Below are 25,151 nucleotides of genomic sequence, written 5' to 3'. Positions count from 1 at the left end.
AAAAGATTTTGCTTAAAAAATTAAAAAAAAAATTTGTATATTATTTATCTTCATAATGATGGAACGAAACAAGCATTATAATGCAAAGTTATTTAATTTAGGCTCTACATCCACTCAAAGAAACTAGTATTTAAAAATTAAAGCACTAATTTCTGAAGCATAACTACCCAACAAGCACACAACTTTTGGGCTAGTGAAGGGACAATGCCGGCTCACCTAAAGTGCCATTACGGCGGGCTTTTCATTGCCGTATCGGTTCCGTTAATAAAGTGAAATCTGGGCCAGAATGAGGGCCAGTGCATGGCATTTCAGGCAAACTTCTGGCAATCGTTGAAGGACCGGGACTATTTTGTTGCCTCTGGATTGCTTTGCCATTTTTGCCTTTTAAATACCGGGGAAAAAAAATTTTTTCACAGAATAAAAAGAAAATTGCCGTAAAGGCTTTTATTGAACCTTTATGATGTCTTTTTTGCCTTTTTATCAAAAGCTGAATACGTTCACTGGCATACGTCGTTGCCTCGCTTGCCGTTAAGGCACCTTAACTGTAGACTGATTAGAAAACGTCTATGCCGTTTTCGCCCATATCGCACCTTTATTTCAGGTGTTTAGGCGAACTTCTTTGCCTTATTTACCAATGCACCACCCTTAACTCACCTCAAACTCGGTTCAATAGAGTTTTAATGGCGTCCTTGCCGGTATCACACCTTTATTTCAGATGCTTAGGCGAACTTCTTTGCCTTATTTGCTAATAAACCACCCTTAACTCACCTCCCACTTGGTTCAATAGAAAACTTTAATGCCGTCCTTGCCGGTATCACACCTTTATTTTAGGTGTCTCGGCATTTTTTTTATTTTTTTATTATTAGAACTTAGCTTTTAATTTCAAAGGCTTCTTGCTGCATTTTGTTACAATTCTTATTTAGGGAACATAAATTGTCACGAGTGTTTGTTCTACTCGGCTGATATCAGTGATAGTAATTTATTGATTCTTAGCTTTTTATATTGTAATATAACAACAACTGTCATTACATGCATACTGTTTTATGAAAATATAAAAAACAAAATGGTGTAAAACAATTATTTAATTTATAACCAAATGTCCAATGAATCTTCGTACAATAAAATAGACTTTTTTTTATTTCATTTTAAACAATTATAAGCGCTATCATTTAAAGTAGAAGCATATAAAAAAAAATCTTTTTGAATTGAGTATTTAAATTTTTTAAGCATTTTGAGATAGAGGAAATTAAGTACAAATTTTTATTCTAAAATAAAACACAATGCAACTCAATAAATAAGTTATTTAAGTTTTTAAAATAATGCTTATATATTTAAAACCTACATCTAGCTTTTATTGATAGAAACTTACACATAAAAGTTTATTTATCCTATAATTTTGTGTATATTCATCAAGTCATTAATTTTATTAAATATTAGATAAACAGTATATATCATAAATAGTTTTTTCAAAAAAAAATATTTTGTACTAGTAAATAATACACCATTTTAGTAATTTTAAATATATAAAAGCAGGAATTTTAACAACAATAAAGCTTAAAATAAACCATGAAGGAGTTTTATTTCCTTGTAACAAATCAATACATCTGTATACACTATTTACATATGGACAAATATATTTTCTTTATCCCATTCCAGAAGCTTTATTTCAATGAGCCTTTTTCCTGCAAAAAATAAAGCAATTTATTTTACTATAGATATATTAAATGTTCACAGAAAAAAAAATATCATTGATTTAAATCAACTGATTTTTTAAAAGCCATGGATTAAGACAAGCTGATTATTTTTACAAAAAATTATTAATTTAATTATAAAAATATGATATTGAATTTAGTTAATAAATATGCATTCTTTAGGTTGCATTTAAAAAAACAACTAAGATCTGATTTCAGAGATAATGATAGTATTTCACTAAGAAATAATAAAAGAGATATGTATGTAAATTATTATAGTCATACATCCCTTTAATGATTATACTTAAGAAAAGTATTGATTTAAAGAAATAGATTTGAAAAAAATCAATTACTTAAATAAACTTATCATTTAACTATTATAATTATAAATACTTTTTATACTATGTAACTAATAAAAACATTATTTATAGTATGTTTAATTCAAGTCTTTTTTTTTCCATTAATAAGGTTATTTACTAAGAAATGGTGAAAGGGATATGCAAGCAAATTATTATTTTTTAAAATAGATCAACTGCCAAACATATTAAAATTATTCACATTTCATTTTTTAATTATTTAAATGCAGTTCATATATATGTAGCTCATAGATATCAAGACTTATTCTACCCAAAGTAATTTAAAAAAGTTTTTTCAGCAATGCAATCTGATCTAAACTAATTTAATCTGCTTTAGATATCTAATTGAAAAATAGTATCACAAACTTTAACATTCATTAGCAAATTGAGAATGAAAAACATAATTATAATTCTATTTATTCAATTAGTTTTGTAATAATTAAATAATTTTAACCATCTTAGTTAGAAATGTTAACTATTGTAGCTATAATAATATTTTAAAGTAATGTTAAGTGTTATGAAAACAATTCATTCAATGTTTTGAATGGTAAACGTAGAAAAAAAAAATTTTTTTTAAATGATTTTCTTAAACCCAACAATTTATTAACAATATTCATGTTATATTTAATTTTATTTAATGCGACATTATATTAATAACCAAATTGCTGGTACATTATACATTTATCAGTTAACTGTAAAAAAAATTAACAAAAAAGTATAATTTGCTCTAAATATAAATTTTTTAATTCCAGAAACAAAGCTTGAATAATTTTTTTAATTCTATTAATGAGCGATTCGTAACAGTTTGAGATTGATAATTAGGAAATGTTAATAGTACTTCTGTAACCAGTATCAATTATTTAATATTATTTCATACCAATATTTATTTAAAATCTGCAATTAAATTCGTGACATCCTTAATAAATTACTTTTAAGTGGAGTTTCAATTATTTTGAAAGGAAGGCAAAGTAAATATTGTGTCTTGGCATTTATATATATATATATATGTATATGTATATATATATATTACATCAGAAATACAAATCTTTTGATTATTCAAACTGATAGTTTTAGGAACTGCATTAGTATTTGTAGAATATGTGATGTTCTGAACACAGACATTGTCAGAAATCAGAGCAAAAAGCTAAAAAAACATGAGAATAAAGTTGTTTTTTTTTCTTTATCAGGAATTCAGAAATTTCAGGACTATGAACTCGGATATTATTTAACTTATTAAATAAACTATTATGCTAAAATAAATGGAGAGAAAATTTATACTTTATTATTAAACTATTAGTATAAAAACTTACTTTTATTATATCTTTCCTTATAAATTTTGTATCTTTTTTATCAAATAATTATAATGCACCATATAAGAAAACACTTTTTAATTATCATTCATATAAAATATATATGATATATTGCCTTAAATATATAAAAATTTATATTATATTAATGGATTAAAAAATAATTATGTTCCATGAAATTTAATTACATACTAATATCATAAATTATACACATCTAAATAATAACATTAATTAAACAATATTGAAATATAGCATTTCTATATTACGGGCAAGCAAGGTAGAGAATCATTCTTTATGGTATCACTAAAATCAAATTTAAATGCTGAATGTTTATTTTGCTTGCTAAATAAAGCTGCATACTTAAATATTTAGTTCTTTCCTTTTTTATTAGATATTTTGTTAATATATTTAAAGAAAAGAGTGGATATTTTTAGTTGTTTATTGAAAATATTAATTAATAGTTAAAGGAATAGTTAATTGCTATGAAAGACCTTGAATTGGCTCGGTTAATTTCAATTGGCTTAAAATAATGTCCCACAAATTGTTTTAAAAAAACACAAAACCCCCAGTTTAAACAAAAAAAACTGGTTTCTTTTCAACCATATGGTAACCTAAGGTAAAATATAAATTTATTTCTTACCATCCTTTTTGTTGATTTTTAAATTTTGAGTTTTATCTTCATTGTTGATCTTCCATCCTGACTCCCTATGAAAGAAAAAAAAAACTATAATTAGAATATGATAGTTGTAAAATTAGTTAAAACAAAAACAACAAAATCGAAACATTAAAAAAAAAAACTGTTTCTAAAATCATGTATGAAGATTAATGTAAATATTTTTATTTCAGTTATGGAATATGACAATAAGTTCATTGTTTATCATTTATCTTGTTTATACTCTAAGCATGTGGTGTGTTAGGGGAACTAAATGTGAATTGGTAAATTCAATAAAACTTAGCACGAGCTTGTAGGGGAATACTTTCAGCCTTTCAGCCCAAATTTAATGTGGACAAAGTTTTTAATTTTTTTCATGTATTTTTTTAAGTAAAAAATATTTGCTAAAATAATTGCTTTAATACGAATATTATATGCTGGTGAAACTTATGGAAAAATGAAATATTATATAATATTATCATTTCAAATAAAATAACGAAAAATATTTCGTTATTCATTCATAACTTTACGTAGTTATTTAAACAGTAAAAATAATTTCTTTTAAAATTTTGTTTTCTAACTAATTAAAAAAATAGAATGATAAAAAAATGTTATAACAGGCATGAAAACAGAGAAAACAAATACTAAAATATCGTAATGATATAAAATTGTCAGCACATCTTTTCACCTAATTTATACATTCATAAAGTGCATTTTTCATTTATTACGAAACCTTATTAAGAAATTATTAAATAAGAATATTGCAAAAATATAAATATAAAAGCTTATATGAGTAATAAAAACACTTGTTATTAATAAAGACTGTGTTAGAGAAATACATAAAGTGAACTTAATTTTGATAAGCACAATAATTATTAATTAAAAAAATCAAAATTCTTTTGCAAATCAAAAATATGTGATTTAATTGAAAAAAATATTAATATTTAATGTTTCACTATGTTCTTACCTTATTTTGCTGTTGATGGCTGGATTAGCATTTCTTGGATCGTTCGCCCTGTCTTTCCATAAAAGAAAAGGAATAAATTAGAGTATGATCGTCATAAAAACAGTTAAAAATCAACAAAATCAAAACTGTTTCTAACTAATTATATTTTATAATTTTTGTTAAAAACAATTTTTTGATTTAAATGAAATTAATTTTGATTTAAAGGAAAGAGAAGGATCATATATTAAAATTACAGCGAATATTTATATTTTTGGTAACTGACGATAAGTTGAATGTTTACCAAATTTTACCTTACCAAATTTTCTCTTAAAATTTTTTTGATTCTAATTTAGAAAAAGAACTAGTCTTTTAGCCAATTAGAATTAAAATAAATAGATAAATTAGAATTAAAATAAATAGACAAATTCTAAATAAAGATTTTGTTAGTTAGGGCTCCCTCTCAATTTTAAAAATAAAATTTCCTGAATTTTTGAGGAATAGTTTCCAACAATTTTTAGATTATATATTTCCACTACACAGTTATCATCATAAATTTTAATTAAACAGTTAATAAAAATTCTTTTTTGTTGAAAATGTATACACTTTCTTAAACACAAAATTGTCAAAGGTGAAGGCTGAACAGGTATATTTTAGAATTAACAACCATTTAAAAACTCAAAATAGTAAATTAAGAAGAAGATAAATTACAGGAGATAAATTATAGATTTTGCACAATAACTGGAAAAAAAGAATTAGTAATCGTCTTTATAGCATTGAGGACCAACAATATTTAATACAAAAAGCTTTATTTCATGAAAAAAAATATTATACAGAAAATATTATTATACTTATGTTTTAAAAATAATAACCATGAAATAATATTCTAATTTCTATTCAAAAAAATTGAACGTAATTTTAAATTAAATTTGCTTTATAACAAATTCAGTTTTACAACATAATAATTTTATAACGAATTAATTCATTTTAAAACAAATTTAATCGTAAAATTAAACTTAATATAAAGATTTGAAATGTTCTTATACCTCTACAGCAATTCATTAATTGCAAAAGAAGTATAAAAACAACAAAATAAAAATTAGAAATACTGTCCTTCTATTTAATATGTCATTTTGTTATTTATTTATTTAGAACAAAGAATATATTATATTGAGTATCAAAACAAATATTTAAATTGTTTAAAAATATATTCTGAAAATACTCAAAAAAACTTTAAAAGTGGAAGTGTTTAGTGGAACAATTTTTACATGTTTACCAACGTTATTATTATTTTTTTTAATTTAAAAAAGTCAAAGCAGAAAAATATCAAAATTAAAGTATAATTTAAATATAAAGTAACTAATTAGAGATGAGAAAATTTAAACTCTTACTATTTATTTATTTATTTTATGGTGGTTCAAAAAATATTTCTTCTTATATCTAATCAAAATTATTATTTGAAACAATAAGTGACACCCGCGGTTTAGATAATTCAAATAATGTTTTTTAACAATCCTTCAGAGAAAAAATATGGCTACCGAAATGATTAAATTAATCAATGCTTCCGAAAAATGAAAGAAGCATTTTTAATTAATGCATAAGAAATCATAAATTTTTCTTTTATTAGATAGAGTTAATTGAACTTTTATTTATTAAAAAAATCGTCTAATTCATTTTAAAACTAAACTAGCAGCTTAAACTAAACAACAGGAAAGCATAAGATAAAATAGCCAACTGAAGTATTATAGTTATAAAACATAATTTCTAAAAACTTAGCAAATAAAATCAAAGCGAATTAAACTAATTTTAAAAAGCTATTTAATAAATAAGTTAAAAAAATTTTTAAATTACATGAACTAAAGAGAAAAAACTTGTTACTTACTTGCTCTCAAGTGGCGCCACTTCTATTTTTCGAAGAAAGAAGAAAACTAGGGGCTACGTTTATCTCCTTCTTTTTACACCCTTTTCGCCAAATGAATCTTTTAGCTTGTTCTATACAAGTAATCAACGACCACCTACTGAGCAGCTTTTCCGTACTTGAAAGGAATGTTTCTTAGAATTGGGGGTAGGGGACAAAATGTGCTTCCCCACATTCTTTTTAGTTCAAGGACTTCAAACATACTTATCTGGTGATTTCAAACAGTAATGAATATCTATTTTGAATTCTTAAAGACAATTTCTGGTCCTCATAATAAAAAATTAATCTGCACTAAAATATTTTATTAACTATTAGCGATAAGCAAGCTTACTAAATTAAAAAATTATTGAAGTCAAAATTCATTTGAGTACTTTTCGTAAGAAAAATTTTTAATACATATAAACTCGGAAATAATGCTTACATATATATTTTGATTTGCGGAGTAGTAAATTAGAATATCGTTTCTTTATAATGAACAGTAAAGATTCCATAATTAAGGACGTTTAAGTAAATAAACCATTTTTTAGGTTTCATCAGCTTTTTAACAATTTTAGTACATAAAAACACGTTCTACTTTTATGAAATATTTTTTATAAATAATTAAATAACTTTAATTGGGCAAATTTATTTACATTAGCAAACTGGCTGTGTAAAATATAATATTAGCACTACAAAATTATAAATTTTTAAAAAAATATATATATATTTTCGTCTAAAAGTCTTTATAAATCACTCCCCGAGTTAAGAATTTTTTTGTTTTTGTTTATGAATGAATGCATGACGACTGTTTTTTTTTTATATCATTCAATTACATTACTAAAAAATAATTATATTTTTGGTTGAAAGCTAATGATCAGAAAGATTTAAAATCCTAAATAACCAACTGCAACAAATTCATTACCTTGGATACTTAAAGCAAAAATTTGAGGTTACTTTATTTTTCTACTAAATACTTACTTCTTTTAACTATCTTTATAAGGATAATGATGTTCTTTTAACTTTCTTACAGATGATATTCATACGATGAAATTCTATTTAGCTATGCATATTTATACTTTCTATGGCATTAAAATTCAGGATTTTTAAATTCTTTAACATAAAAATCGTAACTTTAACTTTAAAACTTTATTTTATTTACGTTTAAGCAACAACATTGATTTTAGAAATCCATTATTAGTTTTCAAACAGTTTTATTTAGTTTATATTTTAAATTTATACTTCGAAACACACTTATATACACGCAGTTTATATTTCAAAACATGCATCGAAATTTTTTGAAGTAACATCAGTTTTTATTTTGCTATTATTTGCATAGCTATAACACATGAAAAACGTTATTTTTTATTTTATCATTTGAAACTTTAAATATTTCATTAAATGCATAGTTAAAAATTACCTGTCTATTTTTTGTTTAAAAATCATTCCATTTATACAAAAATAAAAAATAGCAGGCTTTACCCTTTTCTTACTCCGCTCACTCCCGTAATTGCTTATCGTTCATTCATCATTGATTATTTTTCTTTATACAGTGAATTCGCGATAACTCGAATCTGATAGGACTGACGAAAAACTTCGACATATCGGAAGTTCGACTTACCGTTAGTTTCGGTTTTGGACTTTCAAAATATTGTCGGATTATTTAATGAATGCTTATTAATCATTTTTCTGACAAGCCATTTACGATAAGACTGTTTGAAGCACTTTATGATACCCTGGTCCATCGGCTGCAACTTTGCTCTTGTGTTTGGCGGGAGAAACTGCAAGTTTACTGCTTTCAAATTAGGTAGATCACTATGTGCTGTGCATTTATCCATAAAGAGTATCACTTTTCTTTTTTTAGCGAAGAATTTCCGATCCAATTTTCTTACATAGTCTTCAAATAAAACTGATGTCATCCAAAACTTTTTGTTAGACTTGTAATCCAAAGGATACGTTTTCGCATTCTTGAAACATTGGGGTTTTCGGTTTTTTCCGATAACAAGTAAGGGCAATTTCGTTGTCCCAGACGCATTTCCTCCAACTAGGACAGTCAAACGTTTCTTGCTCATTTTACCCCCTGAGCAGTTTTCATCCTTAAACATCATACTCTTATTTGGAAGACATTTAAAAAATAAACCCATTTCATCAATATTGAAAACATCATTTTAACTGTATCCCTTTAAGTAAATTTGGTAACGTTTCATTTAACCACTGTTCACATACTTCAAGAGGGACAGCTTTATCTTCTCCATGAAGAGTGCGAAAGACAGTGTGTGTGTGTGTGTGTTGCAAAGGAAGGGTCAAGATATCAGCTCCTAGGTTTTTTTCTTGCTTTAAAAAATCCAAAAAAAATCGAGTTAACGGGAGTAAAATTCGAGTAATCGAGAATAATTAACATGAAATTGAAGATAAAAGGGTCTGGGCCCTCATAAAAAATCGAGTTATAGTAATATTCGAGTTATCGTACTTCGAGTTACAGCGAATTGACTGTATATACTTCCTTAAGCTGCAATATTTTTCACTTTTCGCAAATCACATAACATTTTATTTTCAAAATATACAAGTATTGCAGCTTTATGTAAGAACATTTTGCTAAGCATAATGAAATAAAGGATTTAATAAATTTGAAAAATAATTATCTGTACTTGAAAGAAAAAAAAAACTTAAGGAATTTAGATTGTGTAACTCAACTGGAAAAAAAAAATGAGAAGTAATACTACTCGTTAACAAGACTTATTGAAGTTTAAACAGGGAACGGTTTTAGCGTTATTTATTAAGTTTATTGTTTTTAAAAATGTCAATATAATTATTAAGAGTGATATTAGGCAACAAACAAATCTCTCTCTCTGGCTGTCTTTCGCTACTTTTTATTGACAACAACTTGAGCGCATGTTTATAAAATAAATTTTTTATGACAATGGATAAATAGTCAATGGTCAATATTTAAAGCAAAAAAACTTAAAGAAAGATATAACGAATGGGTATTTAAATTTTCAATTGCTTTCAAACATATTGGAATTTCAAAACAAAATTCTTGTTAAGTTTACACATAAATCCGCCCTTTCAGCAAATTAAATTTTAACCAAGTTACCTTTCAGCCAACTACGCGAAGAAAAAGTTTTTCTTAAATTACCGCATTCTATGATAATAACATTTTTTCAAAACAAAACCATAGCTCTGTTAATAAAACCAAGTATTTAAACCATTTATTTGGTAATTTTTTTGTTAAAATGATAGCAGTTAACCGGATACTCTAGCTTTCAAAATTATAGCTCTTTTAACCTCACATTTAGTAAAAAATATAAAACTGAATAGTAAATTTTTCTGAACAAATGGTTTTTATACAGTGCTCTAAACTATCATGGTAAAATTATAAAATTTTACCACGTTTTTCGCATTTCAACTCATATTATAAAATCTAAATTTTTTATTACTTTACCGAAAACATTACTAAACCACTTCGTTAAAAAATACTGAGCTTTTTGGTTTTTCCCTATAGCCGGAAATAAAGTAAGTTTTACAATATTTTGGTAGTTTTGATTAAATTTTCTTTTCTAGCAAACATATCAACCAATCGCAGTATTTTTTTATTAACAATTAGTGATTTTTAAGTTAACAATCAAAATCGAAATTTTCTCTACAACTCATCATGAGAACAATCACGTGAAAAGAAAAAGAAGAAGAAAAAAGGTGCGTAAAAGGCAATAATAAAATTGCAATTAATTTTCGAACATATTTGAATACCGGTATTAATTTCAAGATCAAAATTAGCCTTTACAGAGCGCAAAATTTCTAATTAGTATTTGCATTTCTGTGTTCTACAAAGCAGCCAGTACAGTATTTTTTTACACCAGATTTTGCAGATAACAATTTCCAAACTAATTATAGAATAGTCATTTTCATTTTCATCGCACTCTCTGTTCATTTTTCTGTAATCCTTTGTAATTTTATTTTATAACTGTTGTTGAACAGCCAACCCGAATTTGATCTCATGGTTACCAGTGTTCAACTTTATATCATTGTAATTTTGAATCTAAACCAAGAAATAAGAGAACTCCTGTACAAAAGTATCGGGAACGAATTGCCTTCGTGGAGAACTTTTTCATGGTGAGATAAACCACGAAAACCTCCCGTGATTAGCAAGACGAAGATGGGACTCTAATAATCCACGATGCGTCTATCACTTGGAATATTTTATGTCAGCCGGGTACGAAATTCGTATCAACCAGCAATTCTTAAGATTCAAATCCTCAAAACTCATTAGTTGGCTAGCGTTCCTTCCCCTGAGCCTCCACCGCTTATCCTTCGTAATTTGAAACTTCTAAATCTTATACTTTTTGTACAGCAAAGCAAAATGTAAAGTTAAAATAAACACCCAAAAATAGCGGAGGGGACTTCGCTCCTTAGGACTTTTTTATTCAGAGGGAAATGTATTATAGTAAATATTTCTTTCAGGATTCGGCTCAATAATTTAGTAGTTTTCCTGCCACTGTTTATGAATTTTTTCATATAAAAATTAAATAAAAATACAATATATTGATAATTTTTTGCAGAATATTTTTCTAATTAAAAAGATGAAATCCAGTTTAGAAGTATCTGAGTTAACTCCTCAAAGTAAATATACTAAAAAATAGACATTTAAGTGCATGAATTATAAAAGATCCAACATTTTACGCATTTGTGTCTAGTTGAATAGTACTAATTTTTGAAGTTGCGAAATAAGAAGACTTAACAATTTTATTACCATTAATTTTCTTCCTTTTTTTAATAATTTATTAACAGTGTCTAACTTGTGCTTGAAAAAAAATATTAAACATTTCTTTAATTAGTAAAACAAATTCTAACAAGAAATTTTAAAATAATCCTACTTAAAAGTTATTACTATAATGGGGAAAAAAATACTATGATGCTTCTTCAGAGTTTCATAACAGTTAAACTTCTGTTTGCGCATTTGTTTAAGAAATATAATGTGCTTACGTTGTAAAAAAATCAAGATATTCAAGAAATATCGCAGTGATGCATGAACACGAAGCTTATTACAAATTTATCAGATAAATTACTCAAATTTTTGAGGGTTCAAAGAATCTAATTTCTTGTTTTTTAATGTTCTTTTTTTACCTGCACAAAAATATATATGTGTTTATATTTGAAGCATTTAAAGAAACTTGATTAATTTGTATCATGGCGTACTATAAACGTACTATATTATCTCAATAGTTGTGAAAGACTCAAATAGTCGTTCACCATGATTTAAATAATTTACAAACTTTCGACTGCTTAGATAAAGAGATGAAAGATAAAGAAAAGAACGAAAAATGATGTTGTGTAGTCTGAACATTTTAGCCAATTTAATAAATGAAATACGGTTAGAAGTTTCCACCTTAACTCATAAAAATTAGGACATTAAAAAATTAAAATGTATGAATTACAAAAGATCTAACTTTTATTGCATTTGTGTCCAGATGAGAGAAAAATTTGATTTTACTAATTTATGAAGATGCGAAATAAGAAGATTTAACAATTTCGTTACCGTTAATTTTTCGTTTATAGTTTTCTTTTTATATTTTAGCTTTCTTTATTAGTGCACGAACCACGAGATATAGCTAATTAAGTAAGCTACCGATTTATTATATCAATTGTTAAAATTAAGGAAGGTTGAAACTGATTTCTCGCTTTATAATGTTTTTTTTTCCTACAAACAAATATATCTGCTTATAATTTTAAAACACATGAATGAGAATGAATTTGATTTATTTGAATCATTTACAAACTCTTGACTGTTCAGATACAAGGGGTTTAAAAATCCAAAAAAGTGCAAAAAATTATGATGCTTAGTTGTACCCATAAATCATAAAAAGCGAGACTCTCTCCATTTTTAACAAGTTATATTACTAATCAAATAAGACTTTAATATTGAATCAAAAAATATTTTTAAAAAGTTAGAGTTTATTTATGTATTTATTTTTTATTTACTTTTACAATTTCCCATATCCGGTTGAAAGATTTTTGTTAGATGCATAAGAAATAGAATTTTGATCTGTAAAAGATTTTTACTGTGTATTGCTTTTCGCAATCTATGAAATATGAGAATTTTGCGTTTTTCTGTTATACATTTGCTTATTTATTTTTTTAGAAAAAATAAATAGTTCAATTAAAAGCTTATTGCAAACAATTGAAAACAAAATTGGTTTTATGAAAATGTTAAATAATAATAATCATCAGCAATATAAGGAAATAAATAAAAACTGAAATTTTAGTGAAGAAAAAAAAAAAAATTGGAAAAGTCTAAAGTTCCTCAAGAACTCTGACCCCCAACAGGGTGGGATGCGAGAAGCGCATAACCGGACGTCGTTAACTTCTCAATTTACCATACACTAACAAAGAGAGGAAATACTCGTCCCCCTCAAAGCAAACTGTAACTAATTCTAAAATAAAGGTCTTTACTTCTTTTTGCAACAAATATTTTAATATCATGAAGGGCACACAAATACACTTACAAACTCCTTTTTATTCCTGAAATTCTATTGCATAAAATTAATTGACCATTAAAATTCTTATGATTCTCTTTTTGATATAGACTTTACATTTAATATATACAGTAAAAAATCGCTAGTTCTTACCACGTACAAAAGCGCTTGCATTACAAACTACTAATTTTAGTACAATAATTACCAATAATACAAATTATTATAATTTTATCGAAAACTATTTAAAACAGCACTAATTCGAGGAATTAATTATCATGATGGGTCGTGTAAAGAAGGGACAGTGAGTAAACTTTGTTTTTACGAAAATAATTCAAAATAATATTTTCATTTAATATCTGTCATAGTAGCGTAAAGATTAAAGTGTTAAAATTCTGAGTAGGAAACTAAACTCCTTTAATTTTCTATTAAGATATGTATACTGAACTGCTCTAAATTGATTTTATGGGGATATTTATTTGAGCTAAGTCAAATAAAGAATAAATAAGTTAATGCGGCAAAAGAATTACGCAGCGTAAATTACTCAACGTTATGTTGAATTACAAGTTCTTCAAAATAAATATTCTACAAAAAATATGCATATCAAATAAATTTTTTTTTTTTTACAAAATAAAGAGTAAAAATTTAATTTAACTATGTCGTATTTGTTAAACTTCTTTATTCTTACTATAATTGCGAAATTTATTATATTTAACTGTAAATAAACTAAGAATGAGTTACTAGATATCAGATATTATTTATATAAAATTTTATTGAAAGATTGGTTTGAACTGTTTTCTAAAAACAGAATCAATTCAAAAAAAGATTACTAAAATAAAAAATTAAAAAAAAGTATGTGTTATTAAGAGAAAGAAATATACTATACAATTACAATTTTATTCGTTAATAAAATGATTAATGGAAGTTACAGAATACTATTTGTTTAATAACATGAGAGAATTGTAATTGCACTATTCCAATCACTGGATACCCATTAATCATTTGTTTTTCTTGGATAGATTTTTTTTAAGGTCGTCATTAATTACAGAAGGTGTCTAAATTAATTTTTGTCCTTTTGTCAGTCAATGGGCTAAATTGATTTTTAATTCCAGCCAATATACGTTTCGCAGAAAATTCTTTTCTTTCTTCAGTATTAATATTTATATAATAATTGCTGCCAAAAAGAAGAACAATAGTTGTGTATAAGTTAATTATAAAACGAATATAAAATTGCTTTAAAGTAATTTAATGTAACACTATTAAAATTACCCTCTGGTGAAAGTAAAAAGAAAAAGGTCAGTCTGTAAAACAATGAATTCCAAGAATTTCAAAAATTATCTTCTTTATTTTTAATTATATCATTTCGAGATGCTTTTTGATTTTCGAGATGCTATCATGATTTTTTTCATGACTCTTAGAATTCTTTACTTAAGATAATAGTGTTGAAGTTAATCTAATCGATTAAATTGGTCTAATCGAAAAGTGCGAACGCATGAGAACCTAGAATAATAGCATTAACACTGACCATTCCTGAAAATTCTTTTTATATGAAGTTGGAAAAATAAACTGCATTGTTAAATTAACGTGAAACGAGCAGATATTAATAAATTTCCTTCTCTGTCAGAAAACTGAATAAATTTCCTTCTCTGTCAGAAAACTGAAAAGGTCACTGATACCGCCACTGTTTTGGGGTTTTCAACTTAACGTTACATTTTATCAAACACTGTTTGATTTAGAAACTTCAAATTACGTTAATATGTAGGAAATTGAACGGAGATTACAATGGAATTAAAAAATAATTCTAAAATTAAGTCAAGATTATTTTTACTCTTATACTTGTTAGAAAAATAACATGCGGGCCGCTCTGTGACCGCAAGAATTCAGCTGCGGAAGTTAAATTTGGTATGCTGAAAGAGCCAAATTTGTTTTTAACCGTAACATAGAGTCTTTATTTCCTTTTAGAAACTCTTATTTGTTTGAAAGTTATTACAATTTAAAAGTTTTTTTTTCATTTTTTCTTTAACTAATAATTATTTATTGATTGTTGTGGAAAAAGTTTTCATTTACGCGATTTTCATAATATCCCTCTTGACTTAATATTAAAAATAATGAAAATAAAGAAAAAAATATTATATAGAAAAAGGCTAGGTGTTGCCAAATATAAAACTTCGACATTTTATACCGACATTTGAAAATATGTGTAGAATAAAGAGAAATAAGAATTGTTTCTTATATGATCGGTTAACAAGAAAAAATTACTTCTAATTTATAAATCCTTTTCATTGTGTCGCACACTCTGCCTTTCTAAAATGTAATTTTTTTAAGCGCAGTTATTTATCATTCAAATCCAGCTATCCTTTTTATTTTGTCAAAATTAACAAGTTAATATAATGAACTTAAATAATAGTATAATAATTTTACATTAAGCAAATAATTTTTAATCGACTTTTCAGGAAAAAAAAACTTTTAAGAACATTGTTAAGAACAGTTTGTGCCAAATACCGCTAGTTCTGAGAGAATAAAAAAACGAATTTGCGCGCGGGCATAAACTGCTTTTTCCATAGAACATCTTCAATGCGTAATAACTCTCGGCGAGACCGTTTTTCCTTCTTCTTCATTTGTCAAAACTTAGGAATCCTTAAAATGCAACTGCTGGCAATCCAATCGTAATTTTTACTTAAAAAAGTGGAAGAAAACAATTTGTACTTGATCTTCAATTATTTCAAACTTGATGAATGAGATTCAACTACAGGGATTATCGAGCGTAGCGAACAGGTGACGGTGCCTCCATGTAGAAAACAAGGATACATAAAAATAAATTGTGTCGAACAACTATTATCAGTAAGCGTATGATTAATATTTAAAATTGTCTCTAAAAAAGGACTGTAGAAGCTGATCAATTGATAAAAATTTATCTGCTGCAGTCAAGGTATATCATTTAAGGTACAAGGTATATCATTCAAGGTTTATCGTCACTATCTGAAAAACATTTAATATATTTAAATATTAGCATGTTTACGAATTATGACCTGTTTTTGAATTTTTTTTAAATTAACGTCAAACTTTAACCGGATTTCAATAAATTAGTTCAAAAAGAACTGCACTCTTTAAAAAGGAGGTATGAAAATGATTCATTGGATTCGTTTTGTACTATGAAAATTGCCAAGTCGATTCGGCAGCATGAAATACTATTTCATTTTTCACCAGTTTATGGTTAAAAGAGCTCCACTTAGTTCTAATTACATAATCATTCAATTTCGTCTAAATAGTTATGCCTTTTCTGAAATATTGATTTGCAAATTTACCGTAAATTTAAAACTATACCTACAGTTTAATGGGACAAACAGATAAAATTTCGGTTCTCTTACCGTTATTTTAATATTTCAGCCATATTTCTGTTATTAGTTCCTAAGATTTAAAACATAGCACAATTTTAAAATTTGTTAACCCAAAACCCCTTGTGAGAAAAAAACAATGTTTTTAATTCATGTATAGGAAACATTTTGCAAATGACATTTTAAAATGATTAAATGTATGTTTATTATTTTGTATTGTTATGTTTCTTTCATTTTTCTACAACTAGGGAACATTACTGGAAAATGAGTAATTTTTCACACAATGCATTTTTATTTAAATCTTATATCGACTTCGTAGAAGAAAAAATCGGTGACTTTTTTTCAATCCTGCTGTAACTTTTGTATTTTTTCCAGCTTTAAATACAATGCTATTTTTATTAACACTTGAATTGAAGTATGTGACGAATGTAGTGTAAAGAAAGATTGAAACAGAGAAATTTAATGTTTAATTTTGTCTAATTTGCTATTTAAAGAATTTAGTTTCAAAATAAAACTCAATAACGCAATTATGGTTTTAAATAACTACTCCGCTATTTAATTGGTTAAGGCAATATGCAGTAGAACATTTTTTTATTTATGTCACATTTTATGCTAGAATAAATAGTGCAGACCCTTGCCACACATGAATGATAAATTTGCTTGACTATAGTAAGTAGAAGGGAGAGGGGGGGGGGATATTGTCGCCGTAGTGTCCTCAATTGGTTATGCCTGGACAAAAGCCGTACCGACTGTCATTCTGAGTAAATTGGCGAAATTCTATCAAAGTTAAAAGAAAGGCAACCCTACAAGACCCTACACTTTATATTTTCTGCCATCTATCCGCAGGACTCGAAAACACGTCTAAAGTAAAAAATAAAAAACAGCGCCATCTATGTATTGCATTCAAAACAGTTTTTTTTCCTTAATGTATATAAACTATTTTAAAAATAAATTAATGCTGCATGAAAAAATATTTTTGTAATGCAAATAAAAAATAAATATAATTAACGTTTTGAAAGTATAATTTTAATTTTTATTTATATTCTGTATTATAAGTTTTTAAAAAAAATTATTTGCTTAATATTTTGAAGTTTAATTAATAAAAATATCCAAATGTATTTTTATTACTTAAAAACGTATATTTAAGAATAAAATTTCCTAAACAATTATTATTTTCAAGTATTGCTTAAAAGTTTAGGGGAAAAAAAGTTATTTACTTTATTAGACTAGACATTTGCTATAAACAGTCAGAAAATTTAAACACGATTTTTTTAAAATTCAAAATTCTTAAGACCATTTAAACTATTTTGAATCCAGTTTTTAAGAAGTAAGTGATTAAACTAAGATATTAAATTTGAAATGAACATTAAAATAAAAATAAAATAAAAAACAATTTATATAAATAAAACGTTTACTATTATAAATGGTATACATTCATTATTACAAAACACTTAAATTGTAATAAAAGTTAGTAAATTAATGTAATAAAAAAGCCCATCTCATTAAAAATCCTTGCTCTAAATTCAAGATATTTATAATTTCTAGGAGGATTTAAGCAATTTACAATATTTTTTTATTCATTTATTTTCTATAAATAGATTTTTTTATTTACATGAATTTTAAACTTACCTATTCATTTTTGTTTTAGAGAAGGTTTAAAAAAGGAGTCATAGTCTGGAAAAAATTTATGTTAATTTCATTTGGGGCTTACAGTAATAATTTTCAAGCGACCAAAACATAAACAATGGGAAAAGTTTTCATATCGCTTCTTCCTAAAATGACAAAAAATAGACAATGACGGACCTTTAGCCTTTTACTGCTATCATATAAATTATACTAGATTTTTTTTTTTAACTATGAATTACAAAAATGATGGATTTTTATTGAATCCTTTAACGTTAAAAATAAATGTATCGCTTATTCAATAAAAAAATAATAATAAGTCTTCAATAAGAAAAAGTCTTCAATAAGTATTCAATTCAATAAGTCTTTCTTAAGTACATGTTTAATACAATAAATTTAACAAAATTTTATAATAAACAATCGAAAAAATAAAAACTTTTTCTCAATGAACAAAGGAATTGTTCTAGTTAAAAGTATTAATATTTATTCTTATTTTTAAGGGAATATGTATTAAATTTTTCTAGAAAGAAAGAATATATTATATTTCGAGTTAAAAATTATACTTCAGAAAATGATTTCAAAAAGAAAAAATAAATAATTATATATATTTATTTAAAAATTTTAATAAAATTTAAAATGATTATTTTTTAATAAAATTATTTTTTTAAAAAATATAATAGGTAATACCACATAAAGTATATTTAGATTATAGTAAAATAATAAAATTCAAGTTTTTAATATTCTATGTAAAAAATTAGCAGTTTTCAAAGAATAATAAAAGTTGTTTTTTTCCTCTCAAAAATACGGTTAACGTTTTATGGATTTTTTCCATTCTCTCCTGATTTTTTTCAAATTTTTGAGTTAAAAGCACATTTTTTACCAACTCTGCATCTATTCATTATTAATCTATTGTAACATTACACTTAATTAACGGTATACAATAAAGGTCCTGTAACTAATTAAGTGTAAGAGGCCAAACAACGGTATACAATAAAGGTCCAGTAACTAATTAAGTGTAAGAGGCCAAACAACGGTTTTATTTTTCGGGCCTGTATAGGTGAAGAGTTATTCCGCCTCTTCCTGAAATGCCTCAAAACAAACGATAAAGGACCCTATTGTACTTGCCTTTTGCCGTTACCCTACCTAGAATGCCAGCTTACGGCCTTACGTTTGCCGTGAGGTGTGTGCTTACTGGGTAACTAGTTTAATTTTTTTAGAACCGGTATCTGCAAATTCGTCTCTGTAAGTTTTGTAAATTGTCCTTCTGTTAGCTTTATAGATCTATCCCTATCTTAAAAATATCAATACATTTTAATCTATTGATATTTTTAATGCAGCTGCTGATTTTATTGTAGTTTCGATAGCCAACAGTATTCATAGCTATGGAAATTAATAAATGTTAAAAAAAAAAATTAAAAATAATAAATAAAGTGATTCATAAAGGATAATGCTGGAAGCTTTGATTGCTTATAATAAATAAAATGATTGAAGGGCGATAACGTAAATTAATAATGAGATAATAATTTTGAGGTAGGGATTCTAGTCATCCTATATTTGAGAAATATATATATTTTTTTCTTTATTTATATTGTAGAAATAGAATTGAATTATAAGAAAATAATTTCTAACATCCACACGAAACCTTTTTACATTTAAGACTTTTTAAAAATCCAAAAAGTAAAATGGATTTTTTTAGCTAAAAATATATAAAAATCTAATGTACAAAAGAAAACTAAGTAATAATAAACATATTTTATTGATCATCAGCAGTTATTGAAAAGAGCAAAGGAATTATTATTTTCTAATCGGTTTCGAAATGACTTGGAAAGACTTTTCCACACAAAAGTGTTGCCAAAGCCACACACCTAATGATGACAGAAGAAATGAAATATTTTTCTTATTATTACTAGTTCTAAGCCCATTAGGATACTACAATGATAGTCATACCTACTGAAGCAAACATCTTTTGAAAAGAGAAAGAAATTATTGTTTCTGACAATGTCAATAGCAATTTCAGTGAGTTTTCTTTCAAGATCTTTAAAGATCCTCCCTTCTTTCAGCCGGTAATCCTGAGTTCCATTTTGATTGCAGTGTTCTGCTTTTTTTCCAACCAATATAAAGAAACTTTAATATAATATCATACTTCATATTGTATTTTAAAGCAAAATCAGTATCAGACAACAAAAACAGCGACTTACAATATTTTAAAATTGTCTTAACAATTTAAAACTTATTGTCTAAATTCCCTTGTCTTAAATTCATAATTTAAAGCAAGTATTTCAAAATAAACAGTAAAAATAGTAGGAAATTATCGGAGAAATGCGTTGTTACAATCACAAGATACTGCTTTTTTATATGGTAAAGAGAACGAATATGGATAAATTTTAAAATCACAAGATATTATTTCAACTCGTTGTTGTTGTTGTTGTTACTTTACGTCACACTAGAGCTGCACAATGGGCTATTGGCGACGGTCTGGGAAACATCCCGGAGGATGATCCGAAGACATGCCATCACAATTTTGATCCTCTGCGGAAGGGATGGCACCCCCGCTTCGGTAGCCCGACGACCTGCGCGCGAAGTCGAGCACTTTACGGTAGCACAGTTTAACGAGGACCAATACCGCATACCCTCGGTCCCTACGCAGACTGATCCAAGTGGTCACCCACCCGCACACTGACCGTAGCCAGTGATGCTTGACTTCGGTGATCTGCTGGGAACCGTGTCTTAACGATCAGTCCACTGCGGGACTATTTCAACTCGTATTGAAAGGTGATATACACTGTAAAAACTCCGGATCAATTTACGGTAAAACTTTTTACAGTAAAATCCATTTTTTCCGAAGCATATTACGAAACAAATAATCTTATAAAAGTAATTTTTACAGTAATGATTACTATAAAATCACTAAACCACTCAAATTAAATAAATATTACGGTAAAAATTACGGCATAATATTTTAGGGTAAAAATGGAATTGAAATGGGTATTGCAGATGATGCACCCATAGTACCAGTACTTTATAATATAATTTGATCCGGAATATCTTATGATGTACTTCCTTAGTAATAAAAGCACTTTAGAAATCAAAATGAGTCACAAGCAACACAATGATGAAAGCCCCTTTAACGTTTGGCATTTCTTGAAAATAGGCGCCTATTCTTGAGCGCTTGAAACATGTGGACTTTTTTTTTAAATCTATAGTTTTGAAGCGAAGGAAGTTCTGCAATCAAGTAACGCAATAATGAGTTGCTGCTACCACAACAAATCAGACTTATACAAAGTGCCAAGAACTAACTTGGACTGGATTTAAGAATTAATATTTTTACCACAAATCATCGCATGTTCATTTAGGAAGATGTTATGCGTTCTTGGTAGCAAAATCTCTGTGGAAATCAAAATTGGGTCTTAACATAAGTGGCGCAGTACTAGATTGTTTCTATTACAACAAACTATCTTTATACAGAGTGACAGTAACTAAGTTGGACAAATGCTAAAAGCAAATATTTTTATCGCAATATATTACAAGCTTATTTTGGAAGGTAATTAAGTACGCATCCTTTGTATTAATAACTCTTTGGATACAAAAACTGGACATTAACACACGTAGAAAAAAAAATTTGGTCAAATTACTGAACTGTATGGTAATGACATTGTAAAAGAAAAACACAATTTTAGTTAATAAAAACAAAATAAACGGAATTCAAGCTATTCATTTGGTAATTTTCCATTCATATGGTAATAGTTTTTAGGAAATTTTGGTTCATAATAATAAAAAAAAAACTGAAACAATTATTTTAACCGAATAGATGGTTTTTATGACGTGCTAAGGTATTATGATTGCCAAATTTTTCCACATTTAATAAATTTTATCACATATTGCAAAAATATATTTAATTGCTAATTTTACCGAAATAATTACCAAAGCTCTTTGGAAAAATTATAGTACATTTTTATGTTCCCATGAAACCAGAAGTACGATAAATTCGACCATAATCTGCTAGTTTTAACCATACCTTATTTCTCAGTTGACAAGTAACCACGTAATGTTACTATCACAACAAATTACTTTCTGAGGCAGTGATAAATACTAACTTAAATTAATAATTTAAAAACAAATATTTTCACTGCAAAAACTTATTTCGGCAAATGGTACGCTTTTTTAGTCAAAAAATTCTTTGGAAACCAAAAATTTATCTTTTTGCAGGATTCTGAACCAGATCTCAAATTCAATGAAATTCAGACACGGACCAGAATCTCTTACATTATAAAGATGGTCATTCTATTCACCAGACCTAAATTCAGCAGATTTTTCCATTCTATTATTTTTCAGGAAAGAGCTTGTGTTGTACTTTATAAAAATTTGACTTCCTTAAAAAACCCTTTGTGCAAACACTTGGGTAAAATATGAGCAAGTAAATAGGAACCAGAACAAAAAAATTATATTGCATATTGACAAATCCACAATACGGCCTAGATATAAAATTAGAAAATATGTTACAAGTTATAATAAATTCCTGCTTATTTGAATGTTTGGTTGTAATATTTTACTAAGTCTTGAAATTATAGAGTAGTTTGTATCCAAGTTATATTTTATCACGTGTTAAGAATGAAGCTAAATTTCATTGAATAAACCAATTAATGACATTAATTAAATTAAATTTTAAAATTACTACTTCAGTAAATATAATTTATTTTAACTTGTTTTCAAGTTAGGTCAGTATTATTAGATTGATAATATATTATAAAAATTTGAATTCCTTTAAAAAAAACTTTGTGCAAACTTGAGGCAAAATATGACAGTAAACAGCGGACCAGAGCAAACAATTATATGGCCTATCGAAAATCCTCAATATAGCCTAATTATTATATTTTAAAAACCCTATAGGTTATAAAGGCATTCATGTTTTTTTAAAGTTGGATTTTGATATTTTATTAAGTCTTAAAATTATAGAGTAGTTTGTATGCATGTTATTTGCTTTACGTGCTAATAATGACTCTAAATTTTATTGAATAAAACAATTAATGAAATTAGTGAACTTAAAATTAAATCCTAAATTAATATTTCAGTAAACATAATTTATTTTAACTTGATTTTAAGTTATGTTGGTATTATCAAAAATCAGAATTCGATTTAACCAAGAATCATTAAAATATTATGATTTGTCAAAACTTAACATAACTTTAAGTAAGACAATAGAAATCACTTTAAATTATGTTCTCTGCTCCAATAATGACTAGTTTCATTTGTTGGCTAATCTCTTTATTGGATAAGTATACTTTTCTCACAGGAAATTATGAAGGTCATTTAGTTAGTCAGGCATCAACTTAGATTACATTCAGTTATGAAAATGATTTATTCTTTAACATTAGATTTCTAAATGGATTTCAACGACGAACGTTTATTAAGGTATTAAAACAAAGTTTAGAGTTGAAGTAAGATAAGAGTATTCAAACACACACTGTTAAGAGTTTTCCTTCTAAAATTATGGGAAAATAACAGGCAGCATTCTGTCTATTGGATTAAACGTATAGTTTACGGCAAAGAACATTTTTTTACCTTTATAGTTTTGAAACCGTTCACAACTAGTTTGGTTATAAGACCATGAATACAAAACTATACGGGTTTTCAAGCATTTACAATTAGCATGGTTTCAAAACCGTAAAAAAGAAACTTAACTGAACAAGGCTGAACACTGGAGAGTGCAGGATCCTGGAAACCTTTCGTACGTTGAAGGGGGTGGTGGAAATATTGTTGTGAAACCCTTATATAAAATATAGTCTACTTTATAACATATCTAAAGATTGGATAGATATTTGAAAAAATGTGCATTTGTTAATGAAAATTTACGTTTTTATATAAATTTGAGCAGACCTAAATGCTATACTTCATTACAATTTTATTTTTTTACTTTACAGTATGTAAACTGTAAACTACAAAAACTGCATTATATTTTTGCGTTTAAAAAAATTTAATTTTTTTACAAAAATAAAAAATGGAAAGTTCAGACCCATACTGAGGGAGGCATAAATATTTTTCAGTTAGGAAAGTTTTTGATCTCTCTTTCTCTCTCTGATGTTTTTTAAAGATTTAAAATTAATGCTTTGACCTAAAAAAAGAGCTGGAGTTTTTTTTTATTTTTAAATGAGTTTGGTAAATATGTCATCTCAGTCCCACAGTGACAACTCTTTATTTTCTTCAGATTTTAAATCCTAAAATAAAGTTTTTCCACTATAGATCGTAAAATATTAAGGTAAAAGGAGCCATTTCAAAATTTTCATGTTTGATTCGGATATAAAGTTCTAGAATTAAATCAAATATCAAAGTTTCACCCAATATCAATTATGAATCATCCCACAAAAGTAAAAATAATTTATCTTCGATTTTCTTACATGTTTGTTTAATAGTTGAGTTACTTAATTTTTTTTTTATTCCTCGATTTCTGTCTTTGGTGATTAAATATTTTATATTATTCGATACAAGAAACATTCGTGAAACTACTTTTATGATCTACCCAACAAGCACACAACTTTTGGGCTAGTGAAGGGACAATGCCGGCTCACCTAAAGTGCCATTACGGCGGGCTTTTCATTGCCGTATCGGTTCCGTTAATAAAGTGAAATCTGGGCCAGAATGAGGGCCAGTGCATGGCATTTCAGGCAAACTTCTGGCAATCGTTGAAGGACCGGGACTATTTTGTTGCCTCTGGATTGCTTTGCCATTTTTGCCTTTTAAATACCGGGGAAAAATTTTTTTTTCACAGAATAAAAAGAAAATTGCCGTAAAGGCTTTTATTGAACCTTTATGATGTCTTTTTTGCCTTTTTATCAAAAGCTGAATACGTTCACTGGCATACGTCGTTGCCTCGCTTGCCGTTAAGGCA

General features: G+C 26.6%; 1 protein-coding gene and 1 long non-coding RNA gene across 3 annotated transcripts in view; both read right to left on the bottom strand.

Moving 5' to 3' along the window:
- The window catches only part of LOC107456503 (gonadotropin-releasing hormone receptor), a 120,634-nt gene that overhangs the window by 71,265 nt on the left and 24,218 nt on the right, over positions 1–25,151 (bottom strand). The gene's annotated exons all lie outside the window — the stretch shown is intronic.
- LOC147806121 (uncharacterized) lies at positions 1,561–24,990 on the bottom strand. Its single transcript, XR_015428524.1, has 5 exons — positions 24,934–24,990; positions 6,832–6,884; positions 4,974–5,021; positions 3,995–4,059; positions 1,561–1,682 (listed from the first exon to the last, which is right to left on the bottom strand). It is a non-coding gene; the product is annotated as an uncharacterized LOC147806121 (long non-coding RNA).

This window comes from Parasteatoda tepidariorum, chromosome 8 (assembly GCF_982258835.1).
Source record: "Parasteatoda tepidariorum strain Cologne lab strain chromosome 8, Ptep-v5.0, whole genome shotgun sequence".
NCBI lineage: Eukaryota > Metazoa > Arthropoda > Arachnida > Araneae > Theridiidae > Parasteatoda > Parasteatoda tepidariorum.
The sequence above is the reverse complement of the archived record's forward strand: the minus strand, read 5'-3'. Positions and strand labels throughout refer to the sequence as shown.